This window comes from Lethenteron reissneri, chromosome 50 (genome assembly GCF_015708825.2).
Source record: "Lethenteron reissneri isolate LAM-NWPU_2019-01 chromosome 50, ASM1570882v1, whole genome shotgun sequence".
NCBI classification, from domain to species: domain Eukaryota; kingdom Metazoa; phylum Chordata; class Hyperoartia; order Petromyzontiformes; family Petromyzontidae; genus Lethenteron; species Lethenteron reissneri.
Window position 1 is genome coordinate 10,130,885 of NC_083828.1, and position 11,420 is coordinate 10,142,304.

At 52.7% G+C, this 11,420-nt stretch overlaps 1 protein-coding gene across 1 annotated transcript in view; it reads right to left on the minus strand.

The window, feature by feature from the left end:
- Positions 1 to 11,420, minus strand: part of LOC133355035 (tripartite motif-containing protein 46-like) — a 91,425-nt gene that overhangs the window by 47,923 nt on the left and 32,082 nt on the right. The gene's annotated exons all lie outside the window — the stretch shown is intronic.

Here is an 11,420-nt window from a genome sequence, read left to right on the forward strand (position 1 = left end):
GGGGGAGATGCGGGGGGGAGGTTCGGGGGGGAGGTGCGGGGGGAGGTGGGGGGGGAGGTGCGGGGGGGGGAGATGCGGGGGGGGAGGTGTGGGGGGGAGGTGGGGGGGGGAGGTGCGGGGGGGGGGAGATGCGGGGGGGGAGGTTCGGGGGGGGAGGTGCGGGGGGGGAGGTGCGGGGGGGAGGTGGGGGGGGGAGGTGCGGGGGGGGGGAGATGCGGGGGGGGAGGTGCGGGGGGGAGGTGGGGGGGGAGGTGCGGGGGGGGGAGATGCGGGGGCTCGCGAAGGAGGCTACCGGGCGATTTGGGGTGGTAGAGAGAGGGAGGGGGGTGCAGGCAGTCGACCCTCCAGCAACAGACGGAGGCCACAATGTTGTGACGCTCACGACGACGCCGCGTTGGGGCGACATGCAGCCGCTTGGGGGCGCAGCAGACGCATCTGGCGGCCTTCTCAGGGAGTCGTCCCGTGGGTGAAGGACCGTGAACCTGCTGGGTCAGCTCCCCCGTGACCCCCCCCCCCCCCCACGTCATGCCGGCGGCAGAGAGCCGTGGACACTTCACGTGGCGGCCTCACAGTGCACCTGGCCTGGCACGGTCGCCCTGGTGGTGTCACCGTCAATTGGTGTCGAGTGGCGGGTGTTGGTGTTGGTTGACGGGACACCTCCCCGATGCAATCGGAGATCGCCATTCGAGGCAGCGATCATAGTAGGGCGCCACGTTGGCGAGGAGATGGTGACTACCTCGCCTGGTGTACAGGAGGTCGTGGGTTCGATCCCGACCCTGACGCCTGCTGCTGTATATTTGGAGTTTGCGTCTCTCTCTCTCTCCCATCATCATCACGGTGGCTAGGAGATGTTAACTACCTCGCCTGGTTTACAGGAGGTTTTGGGTTCGATCCCGACCCTGACGCCTGCTGTTTATTTGGAGTTTGCGTCTCTTTCTCTCATCATCATCACGGTGGCTAGGAGATGTTAACTACCTCGCCTGGTATACAGGAGGTCGTGGCTTCGATCCCGACCTGACGCCTTCTGAGATGACTGGCAGAAGCTCACACACGCTCACATCACCAGCAGCACTCCCCCATCACACAAATCTCAAGCTACGCAAACAAAGATCCCCCCCCCCGTATAGCCTTAACAGACTGTAGGGACAAGTGCTGTTAGCGAGCACCTATTAAGGCCGGAACTGTACACGAGGGGGTGGGTGGCCAACACCATGCCCGAGCGCCTTTGCCTTTGTCTCCCCAGTGCCACAATGTTTACACATCGCACCAGGTACTCATTTTAGGCTGAGTCGACATAGGACTGGCCCAGGACCGGTTCAGATAATCGTCACTGGTGGTGGCCGTGAACGGGAATCGAACCTGGGTCGCCAGGTTCGTAGCGCTGCACGCTAACCGCTGCACCACCGCTCCCCACACGCTCACACACGCGCTGTCACACACGCTCACACACACACACAATCAAACATGCTCACACACACGCTCACACACACACACGCTCACACACACACACGCTCACACACACGTGCTGTCACGCAGACACTCACACACACACGCGCGCTGTCACAAACACGCTCTCACACACACTCACACACGCGCTGTTACACACACTCACAAACACACGCTGTCACACACACGCTCACACACACACTCACACACGCGCTGTTACACACACTCACACACAACAACAACAACCGCCATTCGCCACTAAGTGGCGGTGACGTCACCACGACGCTTGTGCCAGGCCATGTGCACCTTGAGGCCACGTGAAGTGTCGAACGCCCGCTGACAGGAGGTCACGGGGCAGACCCAGCAGGTGCCACGGGTCGACTGACCGAGATGACTGGCTGATGCACCACCTGTGCCCCCTACTGTACCAACTTGCTGTGCTTTAGCCACCCGGCGCTCCGCTCGTTGTTGTGAGCGTCGCTCCTCTGCCCTCCGTTGTTGTTGGAGGGCGACTGCCTCCAACTGCCCAGTAGCGTCCTTCACGAGCCTCCTCCACTGAGGCCGATCGTGACACCGCTGGTACCAGTCATCGGCAAGTCCACTCAGCTCCACGTCCTCCGGTACCACATCACTCCATCTCTTCTCTAGCCCGTGCCGCGCCCGTTTAGCCCCCTCGATCCGGCCGAACAAACGCTGTTTAGGCATGCGGTAGCTGGGCATGCGGGCTACATGACCCAGCCAACGCAGCCTTGCCAGCCTGAGGAGCTCACCGATGGGACTTTGCCCACACACACACGCTGTCACACACACGCTCACGCACACACGCTCACACACACACGCTCACACACACACACGCTCACACACACAGACACACACGTCAATCAGTCATTGATGGTGGCGGCACGGAGCCGGCCACAGCCAAGTGAGAACGACACGGGAAGGCGAGAATTTCATTTTTATTTAAAAAATAAAAAATTGAAAGAAAATAAAAAACGACCACGTTTTTAAAACGACGGATTAGCGCGTGAAAATGAATACGTACGACGATGACGAGTAGCCGTAGTGTTGTGTAAAAACAACGACGGTGGGAACATGCAGCCCGAATAACGACGGGAGGAGTAAGACGCGCGCTGGCTGTGGGGTTCAGGGTGGCAGCTCCCGACGATGGCGCCACGCTCCGGTTGACGAAGCAGTCGGAATGAAGGGACAGGCTGCAAACAAACACACTGCTCCACTGAAACAACGCCGTCGGCTTGCAATAGAGCATACATGTCATGGGCGACGTTTCGGGCAGTGGGCCTTCTTCATAAAACGTCACGTGCCCGTTGATTACTGAACATTCGTTACTGAGCGTCATTTGACGCCCCCACCCCGTACATGGCCACTACTAGCGGCGCGTTCAATCTGAAGGTCAAGCACCCTCGGGTTCGGAATTTCGGACAATCCAAACGTTGTGGCTTCTTGTTCATCATCTACTACTTCTTCATCATCTACTATTTCTTCATCATCATCATCTACTACTTCTTCATCATCATCATCATCATCATAATCTTCGTATTCATCATCTACTACTTCTTCTTTATCATCATCAAAATATTCTTCTTCGTCATCTTCTTATTAATATTTTTTATTCATCTTCTTATTATTTTTCTTCTTATTATTCTTCATCATCACCATCTTTTTCTTCATCATCATCTTAATCTTCATTTTCTTCTATTTAAGTCCACGTGCTGTTGTTTGTTGTTGTTGAGGAATGTTGTTGTTGAGGAATGTTGTTGTTGTTGAGGAATGCTGTTGTTGTTGAGGAATGTTGTTGTTGTTGAGGAATGTTGTTGTTGTTGTTTATTCTACCCGTCCACCGCTTTACCAACGCAGCATCAGCGGCAGCAGCAGCCGTCGGAGCATCACCGAAACAAATAAAATTCGCGTCGCGATGACTTTTTTTTTAACGCGAATATTTATTTCCCGTGCAACGTTGTTGTTGCTGTTGTTGTTGCTGTTGTTGTTGTGGCGAGAGGGCGGGCAGCGAATTCTCGAGTGAAGCCCGCGAGAGATGCCGCTGCTGCCGCTGCGACATCTCGTCGCCTGCCACACCACCGCCACCGTCCCCCACTCATCTGACCCGCGTCGCAATATTTGATGGCACTCTGCACGAGACGACTTCTCAGGGTTGTCGACCGCGACTTCTCCCTTCCGCACCCCACCGTCTCACTCCGTTTAATATTTTGTTTTACAAACTCATCGGTGTGGGGGGGGAGAGACCTTCAGACGCCGGACGTCACGTGGCCGGGGGGGGCAGCCGCTTCGGATTTTGAGTCAAGTTGAAGCTTAGAGGAGGGGGACTTCAAGTGGCTCACTGACCCCCCCCCCCCCTCCTGATAAAAGAAAATGTTGTATGAGTGATCAGCTCGCAGTGAAAATGCCCAAATAGTCTCTCTTGTCTCTCGCCTGGTTTGCATCTCTCTCGCCGTCTCGATTCTGTCGACAGTTCTCGCATCTCACTGCCGTCTCTGTCTCTCGTGTACATCTCTCTCATCTCACTACATCTCTGTGTCTAGTCTACATCTCTCTCATCTCACTACATCTCTGTCTCTCGTGTACATTTCTCTAATCTCACTACATCTCTGTGTCTAGTCTACATCTCTCTCATCTCACTACATCTCTGTCTCTCGTGTACATTTCTCTAATCTCACTACATCTCTGTGTCTAGTCTACATCTCTCTCATCTCACTACATCTCTGTCTCTCGTGTACATCTCTCTCATCTCACTACATCTCTGTCTCTCGTGTACATCTCTCTCATCTCACTACATCTCTGTCTGTCGTGTACATCTCTCTCATCTCACTACATCTCTGTGTCTAGTCTACATCTCTCTCATCTCACTACATCTCGGTCTGTCGTGTACATCTCTCTCATCTCACTACATCTCTGTCTCTCGTGTACATCTCTCACATCTCACTACATATCTGTGTCTAGTCTACATCTCTCTAATCTCACTACATCTCTGTCTCTCGTGTACATCTCTCTCATCTCACTACATCTCTGTCTGTCGTGTACATCTCTCTCATCTCACTACATCTCTGTCTCTCGTGTACATCTCTCTCATCTCACTACATCTCTGTCTGTCGTGTACATCTCTCTCATCTCACTACATCTCTGTGTCTAGTCTACATCTCTCTCATCTCACTACATCTCTGTCTCTCGTGTACATCTCTCTCATCTCACTACATCTCTGTCTGTCGTGTACATCTCTCTCATCTCACTACATCTCTGTGTCTAGTCTACATCTCTCTCATCTCACTACATCTCGGTCTGTCGTGTACATCTCTCTCATCTCACTACATCTCTGTGTCTAGTCTACATCTCTCTAATCTCACTACATCTCTGTCTCTCGTGTACATCTCTCTCATCTCACTACATCTCTGTCTCTCGTGTACATCTCTCACATCTCACTACATCTCTGTGTCTAGTCTACATCTCTCTCATCTCACTACATCTATGTCTCTCGTGTACATCTCGCATCTCACTACATCTCTGTCTTTCGTCTACATCTCTCTCATCTCACTAAATCTCTGTCTCTCGTGTACATCTCTCTCATCTCCCTACATCTCTGTGTCTAGTCTACATCTCTCTCATCTCACTACATCTCTGTCTCTCGTGTACATCTCGCATCTCACTACATCTCTGTCTCTCGTCTACATCTCTTTCATCTCACTACATCTCTGTCTCTCGTCTACATCTCTTTCATCTCACTACATCTCTGTCTCTCGTGGACATCTCTCCAATCCTACTACATCTCTGTGTCTAGTCTACATCTCTGTCATCTCACTACATCTCTGTCTCTCGTGTACATCTCGCATCTCACTACATCTCTGAGACAAGCCGCCCTCCCCCTCCCCACCTCAACTGGGCTGGGTGGCCGCTCCATTCTTTTCCGAGTGCAGAATTGCCGAGCGACACTTTTGATTTTCATCATCATCAGCATCACCGTCGCTTTTATTCAAACCTGGTCGGCCGTTGACGTTCCCGATCACCCCGAAGGTCGCAGAGACGTGAGAATGCTTCCCCGTGTCGGAGACGGCGGCGCGGTCCGATGGCTCCCGATCCGTCGGCTCGCTCAACAAGAAATTCGCGAATGTCTCCGCGTTTCCTTCATATTTGTGCATCGATTAATCACAGTAACAACAACAACGACGCGACGACGATTCATTTGCCCGATTGGAAGCAGAGAGCCCGAGATCTGCAGACGGTGAAAAGTCACGGAGAACCCCCCAAAAGAGACAGATGCCGATCTCTCTCTCTTTTTTTACGATCAGTGGAAACAAGAAGATGCTCGGTGTCGTCGGCACTTTGCTTCGTTCATCATTTCGTACTTTTTTAAAACTTTGCTTTATGTAAACCCCCACCTCTCGCTCTCGCTCACTCTCTCGCTCACTCTCTCGCTCTCTCGCTCACTCAATCACTCTCTCATTCTCTCTCTCGCTCACCCTCTCGCTCACTCGCTCTCTTTTTTTTACGATCAGTGGAAACAAGAAGATGCTCGGTGTATTCGGCAGTTTGTTTCGTTCATCATTTCGTAAAATGTTTATTTTTTTAATTTTATTTTTTTAACGGGGTTTTATGTAACCCTCGCTCGCTCGCTCTCTCGCTCTCTCACTCTCTCACTCGTTCTCTCGCTCGTTCTGTCGCTCATTCTCTCGCTCACTCTCTCGTTCACTCTCTCTCTCGCTCTCTCTCGTTCTGCACGCAGCCCTTCTCGCAGTCCAACGGCCTCCGACGGGTAGCTAATAACTGCATGCAGAGCTCCCCGTCTTTTCCACGGTGACCTGGAGTTGCGATCTCCCTCGCCTCGCATGGGTTCGATCCCGGACCCTGGCGATGCCCGTTGTCTCTCTCTGTCTCCGTCTCCTCTCCCCTTGGTAGTCGCGCGGATTATTCTCTGGGTGCCTCCGGCTCTGCCTCCCTTCGGGGCACGCGCGGGGACACGCGTTTAGTTTATTTGGCTGCTACCCACAACTTCCCCAGCGTGTGATGATGGTCATGAGCCACTTCGATGGTGAGCTATCGTCATCATCACCACCACGTGTGGCCAGGTGACCTCTGCACACGAGGCTTTGCCTGGTGAAATATTCAACTAATTCAGTTGCTCTGGGCACCCGTCAACGGAAGGGTGCCACGTGGAGGTGTTGGCGGTGCTGCTGCTGCTGCTCGACTCCCAAACGACAGCTCTCCGGGGTTGTACCGCGCCCGTTGCTAAGGGCGCGACCATGTCCGACGTTTCGCTCCCGCGTGCATCTTCAAGAAGAAAACAGGAAGCTCCCAGGGCGTGGAACAAAAACGTGGCAGGTCGGCGCAGTGGTGACACTCACGCCTTACGACAACAAGCGCCTGGATTCGATCCACGACTCGGGTGCCCTTTGTGCGTGGAGTTTGTTCTGCACGGGTTCACTCCGGGTTCTCCAGATTCCTCCCACAGCTAAACAAACAAGACGGCAAAGACAAAGATCCCCCGTGTAGCCTTAATAGACTGTTGTGGCAAGTGCTGTTAGCAAGCACCTACGAAGGCCGGCACGGTGCACGAGGCGGTGGGGTGGTCAGCACCGCGCCCGACCGCCTTTGTCTCCCTCGTGGCGATGTTTTACACACCGCACCAGGTACTCATTTGAGGCTGAGTCGACCTAGGGGAGGCCCAAGACCGGTTCAAATAATCGTCGCTGGTGTTGGTCGTGAGTGGGAATCGAACTCGGGGCCGCCAGGTTTGTAGTGCAGCGTAGCGCTAACCACTACACTACCGCACAAATAATATTTTTTTATTACTTTAGCATTAATACATGTTAATTTTGATTTACATCTTCTTGGTTCTTTCGGTAAAGTCACGTAAAAGAGAAATAATAAAATAATAAAAATAAAAGATAATAAAATTAATGTTTCATTTTTATTATTTATTATTTCCCTTCTACGTGACGTTACCGAAAGAACCAAGAAGATGAATCCCTGCAGTCACGAAAGCTTTAAATAGAAATTTGATTCACATGTTGTTGTATTCTGACTTTATGTGAACGAAAATACACAAATTCGCCCGTTTTCTCATTGAAAATAGGTACATTTTAAAATATCAATGTCCTGGTCACAAAAGCAAAGTTTGTGGGGAATAATGGCCATTTTCTTTACTGTTGAGGCAACGGCAATTAGGAAATAACACTTACTACCCAGGAACAAAATAAATGTGTCACACAGTGTTATTAGTGGCCAAGACTACTTCTAGAATCTATTGAAATTGAGAGAAATACAAATAATTGTAACCGCTCTCGGTGATGAGTACGTCTTCTTCGAACGCTGGGGAGCCGGACAAGCCCCTCTCTGCACCAGCGTGGACGTCACCCTCGTGGTGTTCACCTTCTGAAGCGCTCGCTCGTCACCGTGGCGTGCGCGATGACCACCACCACCACAACCACCACAACCACCACCACAACCACCACAACCACCACCACAACCACCACAGCCACGTGACTTTTCTTTCGTGTTGTGCGCGGTGTTTTTAGCGCCACAGCGCGTGGATTTGTAGCGTTTATTTTCATTTGTTTTCTGGTGACGCTGTGTGTTTCATATCGAAATCGCCTCCAGTGCTGTTTCCACTGGCGGCAATAAAAGTTGTTTAAACGTCAAAGTCTGGTCGGAGCCCCAGGGTGTGTGGGCCGGAGTTCCTCCATGTGGCGCGGCTGACCCACGCCGTGCCGGCCTTCAAGGAGCAGTGGGCGCTGGAGGAGGCCGTGTGCTCGGTGGCAGATGACGGGGAGCTCTGCATGCTGATATGAGCTACCCGTCGGAGGCCGTCGGACTGCGAGAAGGGTTGCGTGCAGAGCTAGAGAGAGCGAGAGAGTGAGCGAGAGGGGTGAGGTTACATAAAGCCAAGTTTTAATCATTTTAATTTAAAAAAAATTCGAAATGATGAACGAAGCAAAGTGCCGAATACACCGATCATCTTCTTGTTTCCACTGATCGTAAAAATAAAATAAAAACAGAGAGGGAGAGCGAACGAGAGAGTGCGGGAGAGAGAGGGGGAGTGAGGGAGAGCGAACGAGAGAGTGAGAGAAAGGGGGGGGGGGGGGGTAGAGAGTGCGGAAGAGAGAGAGAGGGAGGGAGAGCGAACGAGAGAGAGAGAAAGGGGGAGGAGGGAGAGTTCGAGTCCACGGATTGCGCCGCTCGCCATCTGCGCAGCGGCGCGTGGCCGTGGGCCCAGAGCCCCCCCACCCCCACCCACCCCGTGCGGAGTATTAGCCGGGTGACGGTGGTAGTGCTGGTGGTGGTGGTTGTGGTGGTGGTGGCGGTGGTGGTGGTTGTGGTGGTCGTGGTGGTTGTGGTGGTTGTGGTGGTAGTGGTGGTGACTGTGGTGGTGGTTGTGGTGGTAGTGGTGGTGGTATTTGTGGTAGTTGTAGTGGTGGTGGTTGTGGTGGTGGTGGCTGTGGTGGTTGTGGTGGTGGTGGTTGTGGTGGTAGTGGTGGTGGTGTTTGTGGTAGTTGTAGTGGTGGTGGTTGTGGTGGTGGTGGTTGTGGTTTTGGTGGCTGTAGTGCTGGTTACGGTGGTTGTGGTTGTGGTGGTGGCTGTGATAGTGGTGATGATGGTTGTGGTGGTGGTTGTGGTGGTGGTTGTGGTGGTTGTAGTGGTGGTGATTGTCGTAGTGGTTGTGGTGGCTGTAGTGGTGGTTACGGTGGTTATGGTGGTTGTAGTGGTTGTGGTGGCTATGGGGAGCAGTGGTGTAGCGGTTAGCGCTGCGCTTCAGAACCGGGCGACCAGAGTTCCATTTCCCGCTCACTGCCACCAATGCCGGTCCTGGGCTTCCCCTAGGTCGACTCAGCCTCAAATTAGTACCTGGTGGCCGGGCGTGGTGCCGGCCACCCCACCCCCCTCGTGTGCCGTTTCAGCGTTCAATGGTTGATCGCTAACAGCACTTGCCCCAGCAGTCTGTCCAGGCTGTACCGGGGATCTTGGTCTTTGGTGGCTGCTTGTGGATCACGCACGAAACGTTGCCAAACTCCCTTCTCCCGTGGGCGTCGATATGGAGTCTTCCCCTCGCTTGCCACGAGACTGCGTTCCTGCGGAGTGCGGACTAATCCCCATCTGTTCCATCTCCCTTGAGTGGTCGCCGAGGTTGTCACGACGTGGCTTGCCAGAAGAAGGCAGCGAAGCAAACGCCGACTCCATCTCTTACACCCGAACGGGATCGAACGTTGCCCCCTCGCACGCGTCGCCTTTATCCGGGTGCCTCCAGTGTTTCCTTCCCACGTGTAAACACGCTCATCAATTGGCCGAGAACTCTGACGTATACTACCTCGCCTGGTATACAGGAGGTCGTAGGTTCGATCCCGATCCTGACGCCTGCTGTATATTTGGAGTTTGCTTGTCTTTCCCTCTCTCTCATCATCATCACGGTGGCTAGGAGATGTTAACTACCTCGCCTGGTATACAGGAGGTCGTGGATTCGATCACGACCCTGACGCCTGCTGTATATTTGGAGTTTGCGTATCTCTCTCTCTCTCTCTATCATCATCACGGTGGCTAGGAGATGTTAACTACCTCGCCTGGTATACAGGAGGTCGTGGGTTCGATCACGACCCTGACGCCTGCTGTATATTTGGAGTTTGCGTATCTCTCTCTCTCTCTATCATCATCACGGTGGCTAGGAGATGTTAACTACCTCGCCTGGTATACAGGAGGTCGTGGGTTCAATCCCAATCCTGACGCCTGCTGTATATTTGGAGTTTGCGTATCTCTCTCTCTCTCTATCATCATCACGGTGGCTAGGAGATGTTAACTACTTCGCCTGGTATACAGGAGGTCGTGGATTCGATCCCGATTCTGACGCCTGCTGCATATTTGGAGTTTGCGTGCCTTTCTCTCTCTCTCCCCGTGGCCGCGTGGATTTTTCTCCGGGTCCTCCGCTTTTTCTCTCACACATTTACAATCAACATCACGCGTTTAGCAGAGTTATTTGGCTACTGCTGTGAATGTCCACATGAGGAGCCGCCACTTCGGGGCAATGCCCCCCGGGGCAATGCCCCCCAGGGCAATGTCCCCCAGGGCAATGTCCCTTGGGGCAATGTCCCTTGGGGCAATGTCCCCTGGGGCAATGTCCCCCAGGGCAATGTCCCCTAGGGCAATGTCCCCCCGGGGCAATGTCCCCTAGGGCAATGTCCCCTGGGGCAATGTCCCCCCGGGGCAATGTCCCCCCGGGGCAATGTCCCCTAGGGCAATGTCCCCTGGGGCAATGCCCCCCGGGGCAATGTCCCCCGGGGCAATGTCCCTTGGGGCAATGTCCCTTGGGGCAATGTCCCTTGGGGCAATGTCCCTTGGGGCAATGTCCCCTGGGGCAATGTCCCCCAGGGCAATGTCCCCTAGGGCAATGCCCCTCAAGACGATGGTCCCCAGCCGATGCCCTAGGGGCGTTGCCCCCCAAGAAATGCCCCCGGGGCGTCGCCCCCCCCCCCCCGTCGACCCATGACAAACGCGAAGAGAAAGAAAAGAAAAACCAGAATTTAATTTTTCAATCATAGAAATATTTTGGTTACTAAATGTCATGCAAGGATACAATGCATGTGATTTCATAGCAAAAAATATGCAATTTTTTTTAGATATATAAATGCAAGTGTAGGATATGTATATATTTATATACTTCTTTATATATATATTATTCATTAGTATTCATTGTTACAGTAGTATGATCAGCATTATTATTACCGTTATGAATATGTACACGTAATGTTTAGTGACAATTTTTTTTTCGGGACTTTGGGCTGTTCGTGAGATGAAATCAACATTTGTGCTTTGAACTCAACATTTGAAAACTCCGTGGACGCCACAACATGCAAAGACGGACGGAGAGAACGAAATAAAAAGAACGATGGACATTAAAAGCACCTGAGGTTTTACAAGTTTTTAGCTTTTCCCACTCATCATCATCATCATCACCATCGCCA